This window comes from Orycteropus afer, unplaced genomic scaffold (genome assembly GCF_000298275.1).
Source record: "Orycteropus afer afer isolate SDZICR_OR568_19922 unplaced genomic scaffold, OryAfe1.0 scaffold00180, whole genome shotgun sequence".
Taxonomy (NCBI): Eukaryota; Metazoa; Chordata; class Mammalia; order Tubulidentata; family Orycteropodidae; genus Orycteropus; species Orycteropus afer.
In genome coordinates, this window is record NW_006921767.1 from 3,626,666 (window position 1) to 3,648,988 (window position 22,323).

Here is a 22,323-nt window from a genome sequence, read left to right on the forward strand (position 1 = left end):
CTGAGGAGTGGCTAGTGGGTTTGAACCCACCAGCCTTCTGGTTAGCAGTCAAGTGCCTTAGGCATTAGGCTACCAGAACTCCTAAATAATGGTAGGTTGGCAATGTAACTGTTCAGGAAGCATCCACTTATCAAGTGTTTGATAAGGAAGTCTGTCCAAGTCTGGGGTTCTGAGGAAGGGAACGGGGAGACACAAAAAAATATCCCTGTACTCAGTGACATTTACTCAAGTTTGATCTTGAATATATGGGGCTTGGCCAGATCACCCAGGGGAAAAGACTTTCACAAAATAATGAATAGCTTGTGTAAAGGTCCCAAAGTAGGGGAAAGCATAATTAGTGTGAGAACTGAGAGAAGTTCAGGATAGCTGAATGGAAAGAGACTGGGGAAGAGTAAGCCAAGATGGCACTGTAAGAACAGGTAGGGGACAGATCCTACAGGGCCTTGTTAAGGACTTAGGCATTATTCTGTGGGCAACAAGAAGTCATAGGAGGGAAGACCAAAGAAAGCTTACTGACTCTTCTTGTAAATTTGGTCTATAATGAGATATAATTTAAGTGTGTTGGAAAGTGGGCCATTTGTACACATTGGCCCAGACACCAGACACTTCCAGAGCCTTAGGATTCTGAGAACTCATTGTGCCCTGTAACTGAAGAATCATGGGTGCACCTTGCCAAAAGGAAGACATACACAAAAAAAGAAAGTCCTGGAGATCATCACTGGAAAACAGACAAAATAATTCTGAACCACATCTAAGGCACAAATGCTTATAAAGAGATGTAGAGTGGGTGGGGTCCAGCCCAGAGGCTTGTTGGGCAATGGCAATGAATAGCTTAGGGTGGAGGGCTAATCCAAATGTTGGCATCTTCAAAAAGTGCCACAAATGGGAGTGGCGGACTACCATCCCTGAAAATTCTGGCTTGTGGTCTGTCTTGTAGGAATATACTTGGAGTATCTTGTGATGGTTCCATCACACAAACCTGGGAATCATCCTTGAGTCCTCCTTTTTTATTCCACACATTGAACCAGTCTGCAGAGTATTTGTTATTCTCACTTCCAGAATATATCTTGAATTCACCTCTACAACCACCACTCGGGTCTCTGGAGTTGACTGCAGGTACTCTCCATGCCATGGAGACAGGTCTTGTCACTCTACTGCTCAATATTCTTCAAAAGTTTGCACTGCACTTAGAATAAAATCCAGTGTCACATTATGGCCCACAAAGGCCTGTATGATCTGACCCCTACCTACGACTCCATCCTCATTCCCCACCCCCGTTGATGTCAAATTTATTCTGACTCATGGTGACTCTATATGTTTCAGAGTAAAACTGTACTACATAAGGTTTTTAATGGGTATAATCTTACGGAAGTACATTGTCAGTCCTTTGATTTGCAGCACCAATGGGTGGATTCAGACTTTTTTGGATTATAGCTTTTTGGATTATAGCTGAAAGAAAACAGTTACACCACCCAGGGACATCATTGTCATCCTAATCACCCACTATTCTCCAAAGCTAGCTTTGCTTCAGAGACTTAGAGGGGTGCTACTGAAAATGTGGTCCAAGGGCCACCTCTGTCCTTGGATTTGGGAGCATACCAAACTAAAGCTAACCCACTGCCATTGAGGGGATTGTGATTTACAGTGACACCTATTGTGTTTCCAAGGCTATAAATCTTTAACAGAAACAGGCTGCCTCTTCTTTCTTCCATTGAGTGGCTGATGGGTTCAAACCACCAACCTCTTGGTTAACAGCTGAATATTTTAACCATTACACCACCAGAGCTCCTTCTGGGAGCATATAGGAAATGCCAACTCTTGGGTCCTACTCCTGACTTAGAGTTCATGGGTGACAAAAACACTTACCATGCTCAGCTTCTAACAGAAAGGTTGAATGCTGAAGTCTCCCCAGACAACCTTGGGGGAAAAAGGCCTGGCATGACCTACTTTTGAAAAATCAAACATTTAAAATTCTATGAAGTTCAGTTCTCCTCTGATACATATAGGGTTGCCTTGAGTTGGAATCAACTCGACAGAAACTGACCTACTGAATCAGAATATCTGGGAGTAGAATCCAGAAATTTATGTTTTGAACAAGCTCTCTAGTTAGATTTCTATATGCTAAAGTTTGAGAATCTCTACCCTCAACAATCTGTTCCCTGTGCCTGAAATACCCTTGTTTTCACCCTTAATGGTGATTAGGTTCAACTAACAACAACCACAATAAGCAACAACAAAAAACAAACCTTTCACCCATCAAGTCAATTCTAAGTTACTGTGACTTTATAGTCAGATTAAAAGTAGCATAGTGGCTAAAGCACTTGACTGCTAACCAGAAGGCTGGCAGTTCAAACCCACCAGCCACTCCTCGGAAGGAAGGTTGGGCAATCCTACTTCCGTAGTGATACTGCCTCGGAAACCCAAGGAGGGGTCGCTATGTGTCGGGGCCGACTCGACGGCACATAACAACAACAACAACAACAGGGTTTCCAGGGCTGTAATCTTTATGGAAGCAGACTGTCATGTCTTTCTCCAAAGGAGCTTCCAGTGGGTTCAAACTGCCAACCTTTTAGTTAGTAGTCAAATGTTTTAACCACTGTGCCTCTATGGGCTCCTTCACAACCAAAAGTACATTGGCTTAAAATGTACAAATATATCTGTTTTTCATGGAAAAGTCTGGGTAAGTGGTCCAGGGCTGGAATGGTATTCTTCTTTGCCAGTAACTCAGACTCCTACTTTCTTGTTGCTCTACCACTCACTGCCTCCAATGTCAAGTTCACATTATGATCCACAATACCTGCTCTGGTCCTACCTATCATGTATTCATTCTAAGAAACTAGAAGAGAGAAGAAAAATGACTTTTCCTTAAAGACACTTCCAAGAAGTTGCGTATACCACTTGTGCTTATATCCCACGGATATTGAATCTCATGATCGTACACAACTATGAGGAAAGCTGTCAGATATAATGTATATTCTCAGTAGTCTCCTTGCCTAGTTAAAGTGTGTGGAAGTAGGAAAGATTGTATACTAGGGAGAGCTGCAACATCCTCCACACTGCACATGCTTTAATTTCAAAATACCCTCCCAACACAGCCCCAACCACCATGTCATAATATTCCTTGCTTCATTGTTTTCTCTCCCTGCACCCAAACTATTTCCTAATTTTTATAATAATCTTACAAATCATTGTAAAATTTGTAATTATGTGCATACATATGCATTGATTATCTCCTGTACTAGACTATATGCAACATAAGGGCAGAAATCACATCTCTTTCATTCAACATTGATCACCCAGTGCCTGGTACATAGCAGGTCCTTAGCCAGTATTTGTAGACTAACTGGTGGTGTAGTGGTTAAAGCATTTGGCTACTAACCAAAAGGTTTGCAGTTTGAACCCCCAGCTATTCCATGGGCGAATGATGAGACAGTCTGCCTCTGTAAAGATTTATAGCTTTGGAAACCCTATAGGGCAAGTTCTACTCTGTCCTATGGGTATCACTACTAGTAGGAATCAACTCAATGGTAGTGGGTTTGGTTTTTGGGTTTTAGGACTGAATAAATGAATGAATGAAGTATCAAGCAAAGAAATAACTGAAAAATCCTGCTGTTGCAGGTTTAAAGGGATATGCAGAGACGTTCAAATGCCACTAAGGAGAAGCCACCTATCCCAGCCCTGCCATAGAGATGAGCATACACTCAAGTTAGGAGACATCTAGTCCCAGACACAAGGAGGACTGAGTGCAAATACCACTTCTGCTATAAATGTTTATACTTTCAACCAGTCTGACAGAATAAAGAAAAAAAATATGTTAACGAGAAAAAAGTAAGGGGATGGATATAAATCCAAATACATTGGTAATCACAATAATACAAATGAAACAACTAGCCAGTTAAAAATAGGAGGTTTTCAGATTTGGATAAAAAATAAAATAAAATTCATAGTTCACAAGAGTCACACTTAAGACATAATGACACAGAAGTGTTGAAATTAACACAATATAAATATATGTATGAGACCAACACTAATCACAAGAAAGCCATTGTAGGAAATGTGAAAATCACATAATTTAGACAAGACTTTAAAAGAACCATTAAGAATAAAGGATTTAATGACATCATTCTGTATGCCTCTAATAAAGAGCTCTGGTGGTACAGTGCATAAGGCTTTTGGCATTTGGAAGTTCAAACCCACCAGCTGTCCTGTGTGAGAAAGATGAGCCAATCTACTTCTATAAAGACTGACAGTCTTGGAAACCCAGTGGGGGTTACTATGAGTTGGAATCTACTCCATGGCAGTGGGTGGGTATGCCCCTAATAGAATTTCAAAACTCGTGAGTCAAAAATGAATAGAAATGAAAAGAGACACTGCCCCATCTACAACGTAGAGGGAGAATTAAGCCTCCTGACACACACACACACACACACACACAAAGTGCTTTATCAAGAACTAAAAGTTTACAAAAGTATAAATAGTATAAATACAATGAACAAACTTGATCTAATGATGGATTAGTATCATGCTCCCAGTCTCATAATAGTTTTCATCCTATTCAGAAGCACATGAAACAATGATTTTTCAAAACAAAGTCAGCATATCTGAGGTAACAAAGCAAGTCTCAATAAATACCAAAGAATCTAGATCATACAGACCATGTTCTCTGACAATAGTATGATAGAGTTAGACCTCAATACAAAAGAGTAATCCTTGAAAACACATTGAGAATTTTTTTAAATGTTCTAGTATTTATCATAAATTTAAAAAGAAAGCAAATGAAAACTACTTAAAATAACCAAAAAAATATCCGTATGTGTTGTAAAGGACAAGTTCTACTCAGGGGAGAATACATCATCTTAAGAATGTGTATCAAACAAAAAATTGAAAGCCAATGAGTTAAGTGTTTCAGCTCATGATGCTGGAAAAAGAATAACAGAGCTAACCCAAGCAAGCAGCAGGAAGGGACTAATAAAGATAAGAGTGGAACCTAAGGCAGAAAGTGAGGATCAACCCAACCTAACTCCAGCCCTTTGAGAATCTAATAAAATGGACAAATTTATGACAATTCACAAGGACTAAAAAAGAAAAGTCTAGTGGTAAGTGTGCTAAATGAATGATAGGCCAACAGGTGACCTTACTTCAGTGATAAGAATGAAATATGATTGCGTAGTTGAAAAATGTGTGGTCTAGCATTCACAACTTGGTAGACATCTAGTAGATACCCATTTTTCTTGTCTAAATGAACTAAAATGAAGTGGTAACAGGTGATACTAGTTTAGTGCAGTCAGTGGATTTGAAATACAAAGCACTTTTTTAAAACTAAATGGAATGCCACTATATAAACCAGATAATAACAGAATGACTCTGAATAAAGGTGGTGGCAGAGGAAACCTCTTGCTCACTGTTTCTCAGCAGCCCCATAGGGCCCCTGAGATCCCAGTCTCAAACCAATAAGATATCACGTTACTGAATAAGCAGGGGGCTCTGGTGGCATAGTGATTAAAGCATTCGGCTGCTAACCAAATGGTCAGTGTTTTTAATCCACCAGTTGCTCCATGGCTGAATGATGAGGCAGCCTGGTTCTGTAAAGATTTACAGCCTTGAGGACCCTATGAGGCCGTTCTACTTACTCTATGCTAAAGGGTCGCTGTCATTTGGACTTGACTCAGTGGGCCTGGTTTGGTTTTGGTTTTCACTGAATAAGCAGCTTTTGAGAGTTCACCCAAAGCACTCAGATTTCTAGAGTCTTTATATATTAATGCAAGAGTGATTCATAAGACAGAGATGCAAAATAATCCAATGTGGGAGTTCTTGTTGGACATGTCAAAATGAAAACATAAAGGTGTTTCCTCCATCTTTTTCATAGAGGAACAACACAAGGCTGGGCTGTATCTACCATTATTAGTGTCTTTGTTAGAGTTTTTGGGTTTCAAGTAAGAGAAAACTCTAACCAGCAGCTATAGAATAATACCAGGTAAATCCCTAAATTCACTAGTCAGGTGAACAATGATGCACAAATTAGGTCACAAGTGAGACCAATTCCAGCTTCTAAATTGTGCAAATTATGGAAAGTTTACTCACATAGGTGCTGCTATGAGATGAATTAACTCCAACAGAGACTCAACTCCATGTGTGTCTGTTTAAGATAACCTTCCCCAGGGACAGACTTCAACTGATCTAGCATCATTGTGTGTTGATCTTCCTCCCCTGTGAACCTGTGATAATCCTTGATGCCCAGGCCTCCATGGCCCTATGAATTCAGGTCCATTTTCCAGGTCTGATCCCCCAATCTCCCACAGTCTTTAAGCTAATATTCTTTAGATAAATTCTCTCTTTCCTTGAGATAACTGTAGTCAGTGCATATTGGTTGTAACCAAAATCCTGGCTAATATAAAGGGGCTTTGTGTAAAGAGTCGTAGACAGCTAATATCCACATCTTTGGGGGAATAGGGACATTATGACATTGATACAGTAGGCTAGAATTTTATCAGTCTATTACAGCTTAAAGTTGAAAATAATGAAAGTTAGGGATTTAACTTGATTGAGACTTGATAAGACAAACTTGGCAAAATGCAAAAGCAAGAGCTATAATTTGTTATTGATTGCTATTGTATATTTGTACCCTACACTATATTCCAGCTGAATGGTTTTCATTTATTACAATTATCTTGCTTCTGATTAGAAATTTTTAAAATTAAAGCAGAAAAGCCTACAGTAAACCCGTTTGCCTGTCAAAGTAAGTTTGTCAGAACAATAGAGAAAACAAAACTCAATTTTCTCATCCCAGAGGAATAGGACTTGGAATCCTTTGACCAAATTATTTTAAGAGCACCATTCATTTAGAAGTTGCCTTTTATTTTGGAGATGTCAGTAAACTGACCTTAAGAAAATGTAGCTATGTTCCCTCTTGCTTAAATGTGTGGGAACCAGACGTATATCTCCATATACCAGAATTTTTATTACGGAACTAACCTAAACCCCTCAAAGAGCATCATAAACTTGGAGAGCTGAAAAAAGACTACACTGTCTTTGGAGACCATATGCACTCTTCCTAAAGGCACTTATCCTTAAAAATATATGTCAAGAAGTAGCTATCTGATAAATAGTGCTGGGGAAGTAGCCAAAAAACATATGTAAAATTGCTCAACATCATTAGTCATCAGGTAAATACAAATTAAAATTATAATGGGATAGCTATATACCCACTAGAATAGTTAAAACTACAAACGCTGACCATACCCAAATGTTGCAGAGAATATAGAGAAATCAGAACTTTCATGAACTGCAGGTGGGAATTTAAATTGGTATAACAACTTTGGAAAACTCTTGGATATTATCCAGTGAAGTTGAACATATGTACACTGTGTGACTAGCAAGTCTACTCGTAGGCCTGGCAGAAATTTATTCACACATATAGCAAGAAACATGTACAAGAATGTCCTTAGCAACCCCATTTGTAATTACCATAAACTAAAAATAACCCAAATGTCCATGGACTATAAAAGAGATAAATAAATGTACGCAATTAATGTTGTACAGCAATGCAAATGAACAAGCTACTCAGTAGATCATGAACCTTACAAACTCATGGTGAGCTAAAGAAGCTAGATATTAAAAAAAAAAAAAAAGTACAGTATGTTTCCATTTATACAAAGTTCTAAACCAAATGAAGGTGCTAGAAATCAGGATGTTGGAGAAAGGGAGGAGAGAAGGGTATTGATTGAGAGGCAGCCAGGGGGGATCTTCAGGGGTATCTAGAATATTTTAAGTCCTTGGTCTCAATGGTAAATGGGTGTTCACTTTGTGATGATTTATTGTACATTTATGTGTTGAATTTTTCTAGCTATGTAAACTTCAAAGCAAAGAGTGTTTAAAAATAGCATTGGAGACCACTAGATTAAGTGTATTTCTTGGTCTTAATTGGAAGAATTCCACGGTGACCAAAATTGTGGACTTTACAATCAGACCTGGACTTGCTACTCATTAGCCTGTTTCCTTCTACATAAAAGTGAGCTAATAATTCTTCCCTCAGAGAATTTCCTCTGGGCTTTAAAATATGCTGTTCCCTCTGTCTGGAGTCGTCTTTTCCTGCTCCCTTCATCCAATACTTTTAACCTGGATAATTCCCACTTTAAGATCTAAGTGTTGGTGTCACCCTGAGTGTACCTTCAGTGTTGCTCACCGATGATCCTACACTCCTGTCCTTTCCCTGTCACAGTGTCATCAGGGTAAGTGACTCAGATAAATCAAAGAGAAAAGGAGTTACTAGAAAAATAACAAGAGAACCTCCAGCATCACTGGAAGGGCTGGAGAATCAGGCTTAAAGCAAGCAGCCAGAAGAAATATCCAAAACCATGCCTCTGAGAGATTCTAGTTCAGAAACTGCTATCCCTACCACAGCCACCACTGAAGAAATAGAGTACCTTGATGATTCCTTGAGACACAAGAACCCTACTCAAATCTGACAAGGTGTTATCTGATTGGTAGAAACTATGTCACATGTCTGTGGCCACCTGCAAGGGATACTAGGAAAAAATATCCAGTGTTTTTAGCTTTTATGGTTGCAAGAGGTCTTTGCCTCATCTCAAGCTAACAAGGAAAGCAATCTCTCACTATATAAAGTAAATCAAATAATGATAAAAATGAATTGTATAAGTTAAACATACCTTGTTGTAATGGCTTCCTCATAGACAATATCTATGAGGCCGAGAGTCATGGCTAGCTTGTTTACTATTTCAGCTTTGCAATCGGAGGAATGCCTGGCAGAGAGGAGGCTATTAATATGTGATTTTCAACAAATTAATAACAAATGAGATAGTTCTAAAATGTTTAGCATAGTACCTGACACATAATGATCCTTTAAAAATATACAATAAATATATGATGAAGTAATGGATCCTTTGAAGTCACTTCTCATTCCATTTTGTGTCCCTAAAATATATCTCATATTCTCAGTCCTTCTTCTCTCAAACTACATATCTTCCTTTAATCTTCTTTTCTCTCCTTAATCTACTTCTCAAAAGTTTACATTGCATCCTTTACTCCTAATTGCCTAAACATGTAGGGACAGAGGGATACAGAGTGTGGTGATTTACCTTTCAAATCCCAGATACCATCTAGAACCCAGAGAAGCTAACTAAGAGATGATGAAAACCTTATTGTTCTGGTTACCTAGTACTGCTCTGACAAGAATATACCACAGATGGGATAGCTTTAACGAACAGGAGTTTATTCTCTTACAGTTTGGAGGCTTTAAGTCTGAGTTCAAAGTACTAGGCTCTAGGGGCTGGGTAAAAGCCCCCTCAACCTTGTACTTCAGCTCTGCCTCCTGCTCCTGGCATACTGATGCCAGAGGCTTTTCTTCACTCAGACAGCTGCTGGCTGCTGAAGCTGACAAAACCTACGTGTTGACAAATAAAAGGCACAGTCCCAATATTACCACACTACACAGCAGGCCATTGATTTAAGTCCATTGAAAGTCCCAAGATTGGCAGAGCATGGCAGACTGCTGAACAACAATTCAACTACATGCAGAGTTTGAGCATGACATAAGCTAGAGACCATTCCCAAAGCTGCTGCTTATATGGGATGCTTCCCACATCCCTAAAGCAACTACTCAGCTGCTTGTGGTAGATCCCACCATGGAGTTGATTGCAGGTTTCATCATGGGGAATAACTACCACCAGCTGCCCAGCCACTCAACCAGGCCCAGCCAAGTTGACACACAACCTTAACTACCACAGCCCATGTCTCATATTGCTGTTTAAGTGTATTGGCTCATCAAGATGCAACATGGTTTCCCATATCTTTTAGTTACTCTGTCCCAGTAGGTTGTAACTGGAGCTTCCCATAAGATTTCTTTAGGTTGAGAGTATCTGAGCACTGTTATAAAATCCAATGTTTGAACCAACTACATCCTTTCAGGTACAGACAGAAACACTGACCTAGATACAGTTTTGATCCAGAAATGAAAGAAAGAATATTGATCAGGGTGTATAGTTACATTTAGTCCCATCAGGATACAGTCCAATGCAATCATTTATTAGGAGATAGAATGTGAATCGAAGAAAGGCCAACCATAAATATTATCAGATTATTTCAGTAGGCAATCCTGGTAAATGAGGAGGAGAAGAGGGAGAAGTAGGAAAAGAAAGAGGAAGGGGAGGAACTGAAAAGTTCCTGATGGTTATGGTTGTTTGCAAAGAAGAAAGTTTTGAACCATTTTATGTTCTGTTTTAAAATTTAGAAAAATTTTGGAACTAGTTTCAGTGTTCAAGGCTAACTAATGATTACAAATTAAATGATCTATCATTGTGATGGGAGGTCTGTGGCATAGTGCCTAAGGCATTTGACTGCTAACCAGAAGGCTGGGCATTCAAACCCACCAGTCACTCCTCAGAAGGAAGGTTGGGCAATCTACTTCCATAGTGATACCACCTCGGAAACCCAAGGAGGAGTTGCTGTGAGTCAGATCCTACTCCATGGTAGTAGGTTTATCATTGTGATTACCACCTTAACCTGGAATGTGTTTTATACAGTGTTGTTATGTGCTGTCGAGTAGGACCCGACTCACAGCGACCCTTCCTTGGGTTTCCGAGGCAGTATCACTACAGAAGTAGATTGCCCAACCTTCCTTCCGAGGAGTGACTAGTAGGTTTGAACCGCCAGCCTTCTGGTTAGCAGTCAAGTGCCTTAGGCCCTTAGCCACGAGAGCTCCTGTTTTATACAGTAAGATCTTGAAAAACTATTTAACTGTGAATGATGACCAGTAGGTGGCAGCATTACCTCCACCATTTTGGTCCTTCATCTGCCAAAAGCTGAGGCTATCAATGTTTGGAAGTTAACAAGCACAAATTGCATACCAGCTGCCCAATTTGCTGGCTATTATAACCTCTTTTATGATACACTTCTTCTCTTTTAAAAGAGATCCATTTAGCCAATATATCCTTTAAATATGTGCGCAATTCTGAAGAAGTATAAGCAATGTGCCAACTTTCCTTCCCCCATTCCCCCCCTTCTATTGGCTTTTATAGGAGCAAGTCTCTGCATGTCTAATTGTATGGAGATAATTAGCTATTCTATAAAATTTTGACGCCGCCTATTTTTTGTGTGCAACCACTTACATACAAATTCATTCACAGGTACCAAAACACAGCCAGTGGAAACAGAAAGGATGGAGGATTTATTTTTAAACGGATTGTGGTTCATATTATGGCTCTATCACTTAACTTCTCTAAATCTTGTTACTGCTGCTGTTTTGTTTTTGTATATAAAGTAAAAATTACCAGACTTAATAATATCTGCCTGGAAAGATTATTGTCTTAAATAAATAAGTAGTTGAACTCGTGTTTACTGAGCCCCTACTATGTGACAAGCATCGTGTCAAGCACTAGAAATAAGTAATGCATGGCCCTTTATCCTCACGAAGTTACTCTGTATCTATGCTGTGCAGTACAATATCTACTAGCCACATGCAGTTATTTAAATGAATTAAATAAAAAATTCTGGTCCTCAGGCACACCACTCACATTTCAAGTGCTCAATAGACACATGTGACTAGTGGCTACCTTATTGGACAATAGAGGTATAGACCATTTCCAGAAAGTTCTATTGGACAACACTGATCTTGAAGGTTAATGAACTTATAAAGGCTTACAATCCTGTGAAAAGCACTATCACAGAACCATATAGAAAGCAGGGAGGTGAAGCAAAATGGGGAGTGATTAACTCCAGATTTGTCAAAGAAGATTTTATTATAGAGATCATATAAACATGGCTATAGATGATAGAGATATAGATACAATTTTAATGGAGGCTTTTAACACAATAAAGGAGCGCTGGTGGCAGAGTAGGTAAGCACTGGACTGCTAGCTGAAAAGTCAGCAGTTTGAACCTAGGAGAAAGATGAGGCAATTTGCTTCCATAAAGATTAACAGACTTGGAAATCCTATGAGACAGTTCCACTCTGTCCTGTAGGGTTGCTGTGAGTTAGAATTGACATGATAATGATGACAATGGATTTGGGTTACACAAAGGATAGCACTCAAGAACCTCAAGAACGAGTCTGAGTCAAGGCATTTGCCATGAAGAGGCAAATCATGTGCAAAGACATTGAGGAAGGCATAAAACCACAGGTATGTTCAGGAAACTCAAACTATTCTGTGTTGCAGAAAGACAAAGAATGAGTCATAAGGAAATTTACATGGAAGATGAAATGAAAGAGAATCACAGACAACATTTTGATATTTATAAGAGACACTCAGTATGTGTTAGCTTTCCTTTTCTCTGTGTAAGACAATCAGTAAACCACTGCTCTTTATCTCTGAGCACACAAACCAAACCAAACTCACTGTCCTCCAGTTGATTCTGACGCATAACAACCCCCATAGAGTTTCTAAGGCTGTACATCATTACGGAAGCAGACTTCCCAATCTTTCTTTCATGGAGCAGCTGGTGGGTTCGAAATGCTGATGTTTCTGGTTAGCAGCCAAATGCTTTAACCACTATCCCACCAGAGCTCCTTGTCTGAGCACAGGGAGGCATAAAACAAAGAGCTAGAAATTCTTGACCTATTCTTTCCACAACTGCATCTGAGTGGAAAATGAAACTAACTCCTCTTCCAGCCCTCTTTGGTACCTCCCAGAACAAGCCTACTTTCCTCACACATGCCTCAGACTGTGAGAACAACCCACCAGCCATGTCACTAATAACACAGCTGCTTCCCTCAACGATCCCTCCCCCCACCAATGGGCATAAGTCTCCCTCCGCACAAATGAGTGAGGCTCGCCTTCTGCCAAGGTTAAAACATATCCAAGCCTCATGAGTCCTAAGCTTTGAACCAAACTCCAACTTTTTGTGGTTACAGTTCATAGTCGGCTGGCAATATGCGACTTCCTGGTTTGAAGATAAAAGAATTGTCAGGGGTGGGAGAGGAGTAAAAAGACTTGCTTGACATCAAATGGCTCTTGCAAAACAGAATTTTGATGAGCAAAGCACAAATGAATCCTAATCTTCCCAATTACATTTCTGAAAATGTACACACTTTTAATATTTATGAAGGAAGCTTAGCGGAAACGTACATGGTGTTTCTCAGGCCTCAGGACATTTGGGAAAGGTTAGAGGCATATGCTGACCGCAGTGCACAGCTGGAGGAAGAGGACCTTGTTTCAGGGGATGGGGGAAAGAGAGGGGGGAAATGTAATAGATGTTCCAAATCTCACTGCTCTTTCATAAGAGGTGAGGTGGGGGTGGCAGGGGAGGGAGTGAGGCTGAGCTCTTCATACGGTTTTATTTAAGCTTGAATAGAGATCATCAGCTCTCCTGTTTATTTCCATACCAAATACTCAGGGTCCAGAATTCTGTCACATTCCTAACACAGATAATTTTAGCAGCAATCTTTCTGGAACAGAAAACATAGCAAAGACATTTTCTAGTAAAGAGTCACCCAGAGTCAATGCAAAGGAGGCCGTCCAGTGCTGCAACAAGCTACAAAGTTCTTCTCCCAGGTGGCCAATTACTTGTGTGACAATACCTCATACTTTCCATGTGATGCCATTTGACAAAGAGAAGCCAGACAAAATGCTCTGTTCTGTAGCTGGAGACTTCGCCACTATCTCTTTATCATCCCAATTAGAGAGGTGGGGGAAGGGAGCAAGTACCAAGGGCCCACTCCAAATCCTTCTTTTCATGGGCATGATGCAATAGGGCGTGGTTTTTAAAAGCAGATCTGTGGCATTAGACAACTTTGATTAGGGCACTAACTTGGCTACTCGGGCATCTTGCTTAATCTCAATTTCCTTATCTGTAAAATGGGAATTCTCATGTCTACTTCAAAGGGTTGTTTTGAAATGATGTGAGATATATCAGCTGGCTGCCTTGTTATGTTAGTTATAGCTTTTGTCCTTATAGTGTTACATAAACTAGTGTATTACAGAGCCAGAAGGGATGACCACCGTTCTCTTACTGAGGAATTTGTTTTCAGCTCTCTTACTTAATACAAATAAGTCTGTCCTGGAAGAAGTGCAACTGGAATGTTCCTTGGAAGCGAGAATGGCCAGACTTTGTCTCACTTACTTTGGTCATGTTGTTGGTAGGGACCATTCCCTGGAGGGGTATTGTGCTTGGTAAAGAGAGGGTCAGTGAAAAAGAAGACCTTCAACAAGATGGATTGACAGAGAAACTGCATAGTGGGCTCAAGCATAGCAAGGATTGTAAGAATGGCACAGGACTGGACACTGTTCCATTCTGTTGCACATGGGGTCACTATGAGTGGGAGCACCTCGATGGCACCTAATAACAGGAATAACAAATTGTGAGTCTCTAGATTTAGCTGCTAACCAGAAGGTCAATGGTTCAAACCCAGCAGCTGCTCCTTGAAAGGAAGGATGGGGTGATCTACTTCTGTGAAGAAGCCTCAGAAACCCAGTGGGGGTCACTATGAGTTGGAATGGAGTCAATCACACTGAGTTTGTTTTGGAGATGATGTAAATGGTTAACACACTCAGCTGATAACCAAAACATCTGAGGTTTCAGTCCACTAACAAGAACCTAGGAAGAAAGACCTGGCAATCTAGTTCCAGAAAAATCAGCCCTTGAAAACCCTATGAAACTCAGTTCTAATGTGATACACATGGGGTAACCACGAGTCAGGATGCACTCTGGCTACAAAAGTTTGGGGTTTTTTGTTTTATTTTGATAATAACAAATGATATGGGAGCTCTGGTAGCATAGTGGCTAAGGCACTTGACTGCTAACCAGAAGGCTGGAGGTTCAAAGCCACCAGCCACTCCTTGGAAGGAAGATGGGACAGTCTACTTCCATAGTGATACTGCCTCGGAAACCCAAGGAGGGGTCGCTATGAGTCGGGTCTGATTCGATAGCACACAACAACAACAACAACAACAACATGTCTAGCTTCAACATTAACATTTCAGTACTGGAAACTTTTAGGGGAAGGTAAAATCTGCCCTGGTGGTGCAGTGGTTAAGTGCTCAGATGCCAACCACAAGGTTGGTGGTTGGAACCTACCAGCTGCTCAGTGGAAGAAAGATGTGGCAGTCAGCTTCTGTAAATACTACAGCCTTGAAACCCCTATGGGCAGTTCTACTCTGTCCTTACAGGACTGCTTTAAATAGGAATCAACTAGATGGCAATGGGTTTGGGGTTTTATGTGTCTCTCCTCATTTATATCAACCCCAGGTCAACAAAATTTGGCCTGTGGCTTTCCCTTATTAATCTAGAATCGTTAATCAAAATCTTACTTAAATTTAGTTTCAACTTGTATCACCTCAGGGGATCATTCCATACCCATAGTATCTCTCAGGGGTTAGTGCTTCCTTTCATTGGAATTGAAGTGGTTTTCTTAAGTTGGGGGGCAGGGAAGGGAACTCAGCAGACGATATAGTGCTCTGGGAAAGAGAATTTCAGAAGCCCTCTACAAAAAATAGCCTAGCTATGCCAAACAGAGGAAAAGAAAAAAGTATGTTAAAAAGTCAAATCTGCTTCCCTTTGATTGCAAGCAGTGAGGGAAACTTCCATTCTTAAGAAATGCTTAAGATTTTGTTTTTCATTTTTGTTTGTTTGTTTGTTTAATAAATACTAAACTTCAACTCTCTGAGGTGGAGAATTATTTAAAGAATCTGGGGCTCAGAGCAGGGATCTCAAAATCCAATGCTTATAGTAATGTAAATGAGAGAAGCTAGTGAGGCATGGGAAATGTTTAAGGGGGCAACCGCTCCTCATCTCCAGCTGATTGTTGCCCTGTGACCACATGGTCCCAATGTTGCCTGATAGTTGCATTTTTTGAAGAGAAGACAGGAGTCTCAGACTTTTATGTTAAACCTCCCAATTTGTTTTAATATATATTGGTAAGTAAACTAATCAGGGGAATTGGAAGTCAGGCTATTGATTACCCTTATGTAGGGAGCAGGAGCTCTGGTAGTGTAGTGCCTATGGCACTTGACTGCTAACCAGAAGGCTGGTGGTTCAAACCCACCTGCCACTCCTCGGAAGGCAGGTTGGGCAATCTACTTCCATAGTGATACTGCCTCAGAAACCCAAGGAGGGGTCACTATGAGTCAAGTCCGACTCGATGGCACATAACAACAACAACATGTAGGGAGTACAGGGGAGCATTGGAGTGCTGATAGGTAGTGTTCTGTTTCTTCTTCTTGGTGCTGATTATTCAAGTGTGTTCTCTTTGTGAAACTTCACTGAGCTGGCCACATATAAGTATGCACTGTTCTGTATGTGTTTTATACTTTAATGAAAAGTTTTAAAAGATGTTGGCAAGTAATTTCAACTGTTAGGGAAAATTCAAAATGTTATCTGGGCCAATGTTGTGTAAGTCAAATAAATCCCATCTGTGTGCTGAACTGAGCCCTCAAGGTTGCTCATCCATAAGCTTTAATTTGGAGGATTTAGAGGGGAAAGATAAATGCTGATTTTGGTACAACTTCTGTCAAAGACAGAGTAAAGCCCAGGTATCTTCCTAGGATGTACAGGTGTGGCCAAGTCCTCAGGCATGCCCTTCTCACTCCCACCTATGAGACCCTGTCTTTGAGTTGCCAGATGCTTCCTTGGTCAATGATTATTGGGTCCTCCAATTCTTGCTTCAGTGAGTCTCCTCTTTTGAAATTCATGTCTCTCATTTCCTCTCAAAGCTCAGCTTTTTTGAGAAAAAAAAAAAAAAAAAATGAAGGCAGTGCAAGAGAATAGAAAACAGACAAACTTTGAAGCCAGATGGAACAGGGTTCAAATACAGCACTAAAACTAACAGAGCACTTGGCCAAATTATTTAACCTGGCTGAGCTTTTGCATTCTCATTTTGGTAACAGTGATGTGAGTACTTGTCCCTTAAAGGTATTTATGGGTCAGTGGTTGTTCAGTGGTAGAGATCTCACCTTCCAAGAGGGAGATGGGGTTTATTTCATGTGCAGCGACCATCCATCTGTCAGTGGCAGCTAACCTGTTATTATGATGCTAAACAGGTCTCAGTAGATCTTCCAGAATAAGGTAGTCTAGGAAGAAAGCCCTAACAATCCACTTCCCCAAATCAGCCAATGAAAAACCCTTTGGCTTACAACAGTCTGATCCACAATCAATCATAGGGCCGGTGCTAGACCCAGCAGCATTTTGTTCCCTTGGGAGTGGGGTTACCATGCATTAGGGGCCAACTCCATGGCAGCTACCAACAAATACAGCCAGGAAGGCTATTAAATGCCTAAATAAAAAGCTTAGCAAACAGGTGCAAATAACCCAGTAAGCAAGGTTGAGGCAGGCTTACTTGTGCTTATTGTAATTGTTGACTACAGATGAGTAAGTAAGCACAAGTAAGCCCTGGCTTACCTTGCTTACTGGGTACTCCATCATTGTCAGGGATTGTAAATTTGATGAAAAGAGGCTTTGATTCTGTAGGAAGGTTCTGTGGGCATAGGAAAGACACTGATGCCAGCCATATGTAGAAAAAGAATCTTTGATGTGGTGAAAAAATGTGAAATTGTTAACTACAGATTAGTAAGTAAGCACAAGTAAATCTTGCATACCTTGCTTCTTGGGTAATCTGACACAGCTAGCAGAGCAGTGCTTTTCAAATTTCAAGGTTCATGAGAATTTTCCTGGGCATCTTGGTAAAATGCAGATCCTGATTGATTCAGTAGGATGAGACTCTGATTTCCAACAAGTTCCCAATTGCTCCAATGCTTCTGGTCTATGGACTGCACTTTGAGTACCAAGGCTGTTGAGTGCTTGATCACAGTACTTTATAGATATTAGTACCCCACAACCTATTGAAAGTATACAGCCCAATAAGGAGCTTAAAATGGAAAGTTGGAGGGGGTCTGCTATTTAAAAACAAAACAACAACAACAAAAAAACCTTCAAGTCAATTCCAACTCATAGTGACCCTACAGGACAAGGTAGGACTGCCTGTAGAATTTTCACAGAAGCAGACTTCCAAGTCTTTTTCTTACTGAACTGCTGGAGGCAGGGGGAGAGTTTGAACCACCGACCTTGCAGTTAACAGCCCAGTGTTTTAACCACTGCTCCATAGTCACTGACTGTTCACTTTGCATGTGATTCCAGTAAGCTCTGAGGGCAACTCATTTCCTTTCTAATGCTGACAACAAATTCCATGATGACTGTCACATGGAGAAGGCTGGGACCTGTGTTCAGCCGAGAAAGGTGGTCAACAGGGTTTCTGAATTAGGAAATGAGGCAAGAAGAGTTAAACGTGCTGCTTGCTAGTAGACTTCTCTTTGGTTTCTCAAGACTACTACCAAACTCAGTGGTTTGTTTTTTCATTTGAATGTTTTATTCCATGAATAGCTTAACAATATAAATGTGTTTCATGTACATGAATAAACAACATAATAATAAAAAACACATGACTTTCCCAAGAATTTATCCCTGCAGTTCTGAATTAACCAGAAGACAGCAACTTTCACTTTGGGGGAAGGGAATGAGGAAAACATTTCAGATGTGCTTTAGAGACTGAAAGGGGAGGAAAACAGGAAAGAAGGAAAGAAATGTTGGCCTGTACTGCTCGTATGTTTCCCAGAACTTTTATGGTGGGATTGGGGAGGAAGAGGAAAAACTATTATGGAAGAGATTAAAGTGGCAAGAAAAGACGCATCTGGTTTTGTACTGGTTTTGAAAACAGGAAGAAGAAGGATACCTTTCCCACAGGCAGCATTGGAATATGGGAAAAGCCTGGGTTTGGATTGGAATCAAGCAGGGCCTGCTGCAAACTGTCCTCAATCTCCTTTGTTGTTGTTATGTGCCAATGAGTCGGACCCAACTCATAACGACCCCTCCTAGGGTTTCCAAGGTGGTATCACTACAGAAGTAGATTGTCCAACCTTCCTTCTGAGGAGTGGCTGGTGGGTTTGAATCACCCGCATTCTGGTTAGCAGTCAAGTGCCTTAGGCACTACGCTACCAGAGCGCCATCCATCTCCTTTAGTACTAGGGAAACTTGTGTAGGTCACTCAGCTGAGTTTTAGTGTCTTCATCTGTAAGATGATATTGTTAAGTCCATTCATGCAGATTTTAACTCCCACGACCCCATGTAACAGAGTAGAACTGCCCCATCATAGGGTTTTCTAATTAATAATTTTTATGGATGCTGATGGCCACATCTTTCTCCAATGGGGCCGGGGGAGGGGGGGTGAGATCAAAGCTGAGCACTTAGCCTTTCCATCACTAGGGCTCGCATAAAGATGGATGGTAATATCTATCTTGTTGAATCGTTGTGCGAAGGTAATAAAAACCACACATGGAGAATTTCCTAGCTCTGTGGCTACCTTGGATTAACAAATTTTCAGTAAGTGTGTATTTTGCATCTTCCATCTCTAGGGAACTGTGAGACTATCAGTCACTGTCCTGGATCAGTAGTCCCGAATGAACACGTTATCAGAACTATCACCAGTTGCCACTAAGTCAATTCTGGCTCATAGTGACCCCATGCATGTCAGAGTAGAACTGTGTTCCATAGGGTTTTTAATGGCTAATTTTTGAGAAGTAGACTGCCAGGCCTTTCTTCTGGGGCTCTTGTAGGTGGATTTGAACCATTAACCTTTTGGTTAGCAACCAAGGACATTAACCATTTGTACTACCCTGGGACTACCCAGTCTTTATAAATTATCAAGACATCTCTTTTGCTAGCCAGGTATTCTATTCCGAAGTGGTAGATCATAGTGCATGTTCATGGGATATGTTTCATATTATACAGCCATCATATTGGCTCAATACCTACCTCATTTTGGCCCCTATGGCCAAGCAGCCTCCAAACACATATTCATCTGGCCCCACTTCATCCAGTACTGACTCTCCCTGACCCCTCTTTTCTAAACCACAGAGACTATAAGGGTGAAGAAACAAAACTCTAGGTTTGAACTGAAACTTCCATACTCACTGGCTGTGAGAACATAGCATATCACTTAACTTCTTCTCTAAGCCTCAATGTCTCTAAGCCTATAAAATAGGGAAATGGGAAGATAATGACTTCTCTTCATAAGTTATAACAAGGTCAAAATGAGGCTTTGTCCCATTGCCTCACACATGTAAAAAGTGATATATGCACTATTATTATTATACTGTTGTGATTCACAGTGTGCTTTGCCCTTGTTTATGGGCATGGTACAGTTTCTCAGAGTCCTCAGAGTTCTCAGAATCAACGTGGCCAACACCCTGGTCTCAGACTCCCAGCCTCTAGATTTGTGAGACAATAAATTTCTGTTCTTATAAGCTACCCAGTGTGTGATACTTTGTTATAGCAGCCCTAGGTAACCAGTACATTGCCCATTGCATATTCTGACCCAGAAACTTGGGGCTTGCTCATTTGGGGCTTGCTTATCTTCTTGATTTTGACTCCTCACCAGGCTTTCACCTTGAATACCCATTTGTTTCCTTGAAACTTCCCTCAGGTTCCCTAGAGCCTGACCTTCATCCTACATTCACAATTCATTGTTGTAGAGACGCCATATCATTGAGGCTACCTTCCTATGACTTGATTTAGAGCAAGAAAACAGTTTCAGCAGTTCTTTGTGCCTAGAGTCTGACTTTTGTACCAACTAATGAAAAAGTAATATATTAAGTGAAATGGAAGTGGTGGTGTGGTGCTGTTAGGTGCCATTGAGTTGGTTCCGACTCACAGCCACACTATGTAAGATAGAACAAAACACTGCCTGGTCCTGTACCATGCTCATAATCAGTGATGTGTTGCAGCCCATTGTTGCAGCCACTGTGTCAGCCTACCTCATTGAGAGTCTTCTCCTTTTTTCTGTGACACTCTACTTTACCAAGCATGATCTCTTTCTCCAGGGACTGGTCCTTTTTGACAGTATGGCCAAAGGATGAGAGAAGAAGTCTGGCCATTCTCCTCTCTTAGGAGCATTCTGGCTGTACCTTTTCCACAACAAATTTATTCATTCTTCTTACCAGAAGTTCTATACAGTCCATGGTATATTCAGTGTCTTTGCCAACACCACAATTCATCAGTTCTTCTTCAGTATTCATTGTCCAGCTTTCACATGCATATAACCAAAAACCAAACTCACTGCTGTGGAATCGGATCTGACTCATAGTGACCCCTCCTTAGGTTTCTGAGGCAGTATCGCTCCGGGAGTAGATTGCCCAACCTTCCTTCCGAGGAGTAGCTGGTGCATTTGAACCACCAGCCTTCTGATTAGCAGTCAAGTGCCTTAGGCACTATGCTACCAGAGCTCCTTTCTGGTTAGCAGTCACATGCATATAAGTGAATAAAATACTATGGTTTGAGCTAGGCATACTTTAATCTTCAAGGTGACATCTTTGCTTTAAAGACACTTTAAAGAGGTCTTTTGCAGTAGATTTTTCCAGTGCAAGATGACATCTGATTTCTTCCCTGCTGTTTCCATAGGTAAGGAGCTTTGGTGGCACAATGCCTAAGGCATTTGACTGCTAACCAGAATGTTGGCAGTTCATCCAGCTGCTCCATGGAAAGAAGATGGGGCAATCTACTTCCATTGAAGATTTACCACCTTGGAAATCCAATGGGGAGGCTATGAGTCAGAATTGACTCCATGGCAGTTGAGTTTGTTTTGTTGCTTTTGCTTCCGTAGGTTGATTGTGGATCCAAGTAAAATGAACTCCCTGACAACTTCTATTTTTAGTTCATTTGTTGTGACATTGCTTATTGGTCCAGTTGTGAGAACTTTTGTTTTCCTTATGTTGAGATGTAATCCATACTGAAGGTTATAGCATTTGATCTTCATCAGTAAGTGCTTCAAGTCTTCTTCATTTTCAGCAAGTAAGGTTGTATCATCTGTATATCACTGGTTGTTAAGGAATCGTCCTCCAATCCTAATGCCATGTTGTTCTTCATATACTCCAATTTCTCAGATTATTTTCTTAGCACACAGATTGAACAAATCAAACCCACTGCCATCAAGTTCATTCCAACTCATAGAGACCTCTATTGGATTTCCAAGGTGATAAATCTTTGTGGAAGTAGATTGCCCCATCTTTCTTCTGCAGAGTGGTGATGGTTTTAAACCACCAACCTTCTGGTTAGCAGTCAAATGCCTCAGCCACTGTGCCACCAGAACTCCTTACAGATTGAATAAGTATGGTGAAAAGATATAACCCTGATGCATACTTTTCCTAATTTTAAACTACATCAAACCAAAAAAAAAAAAAAAAAAACCTCACTGCTGTCAAGTCAGATCTGACTCATAGCGACCCATTCTTGGGTTTCTGAGGTGGTATCACTATGGAAGTAGATTGCCCAACCTGCCTTCCAAGGAGTGGCTGGTGAGTTTTAATCACCAGCCTTCTGGTTAGCAGT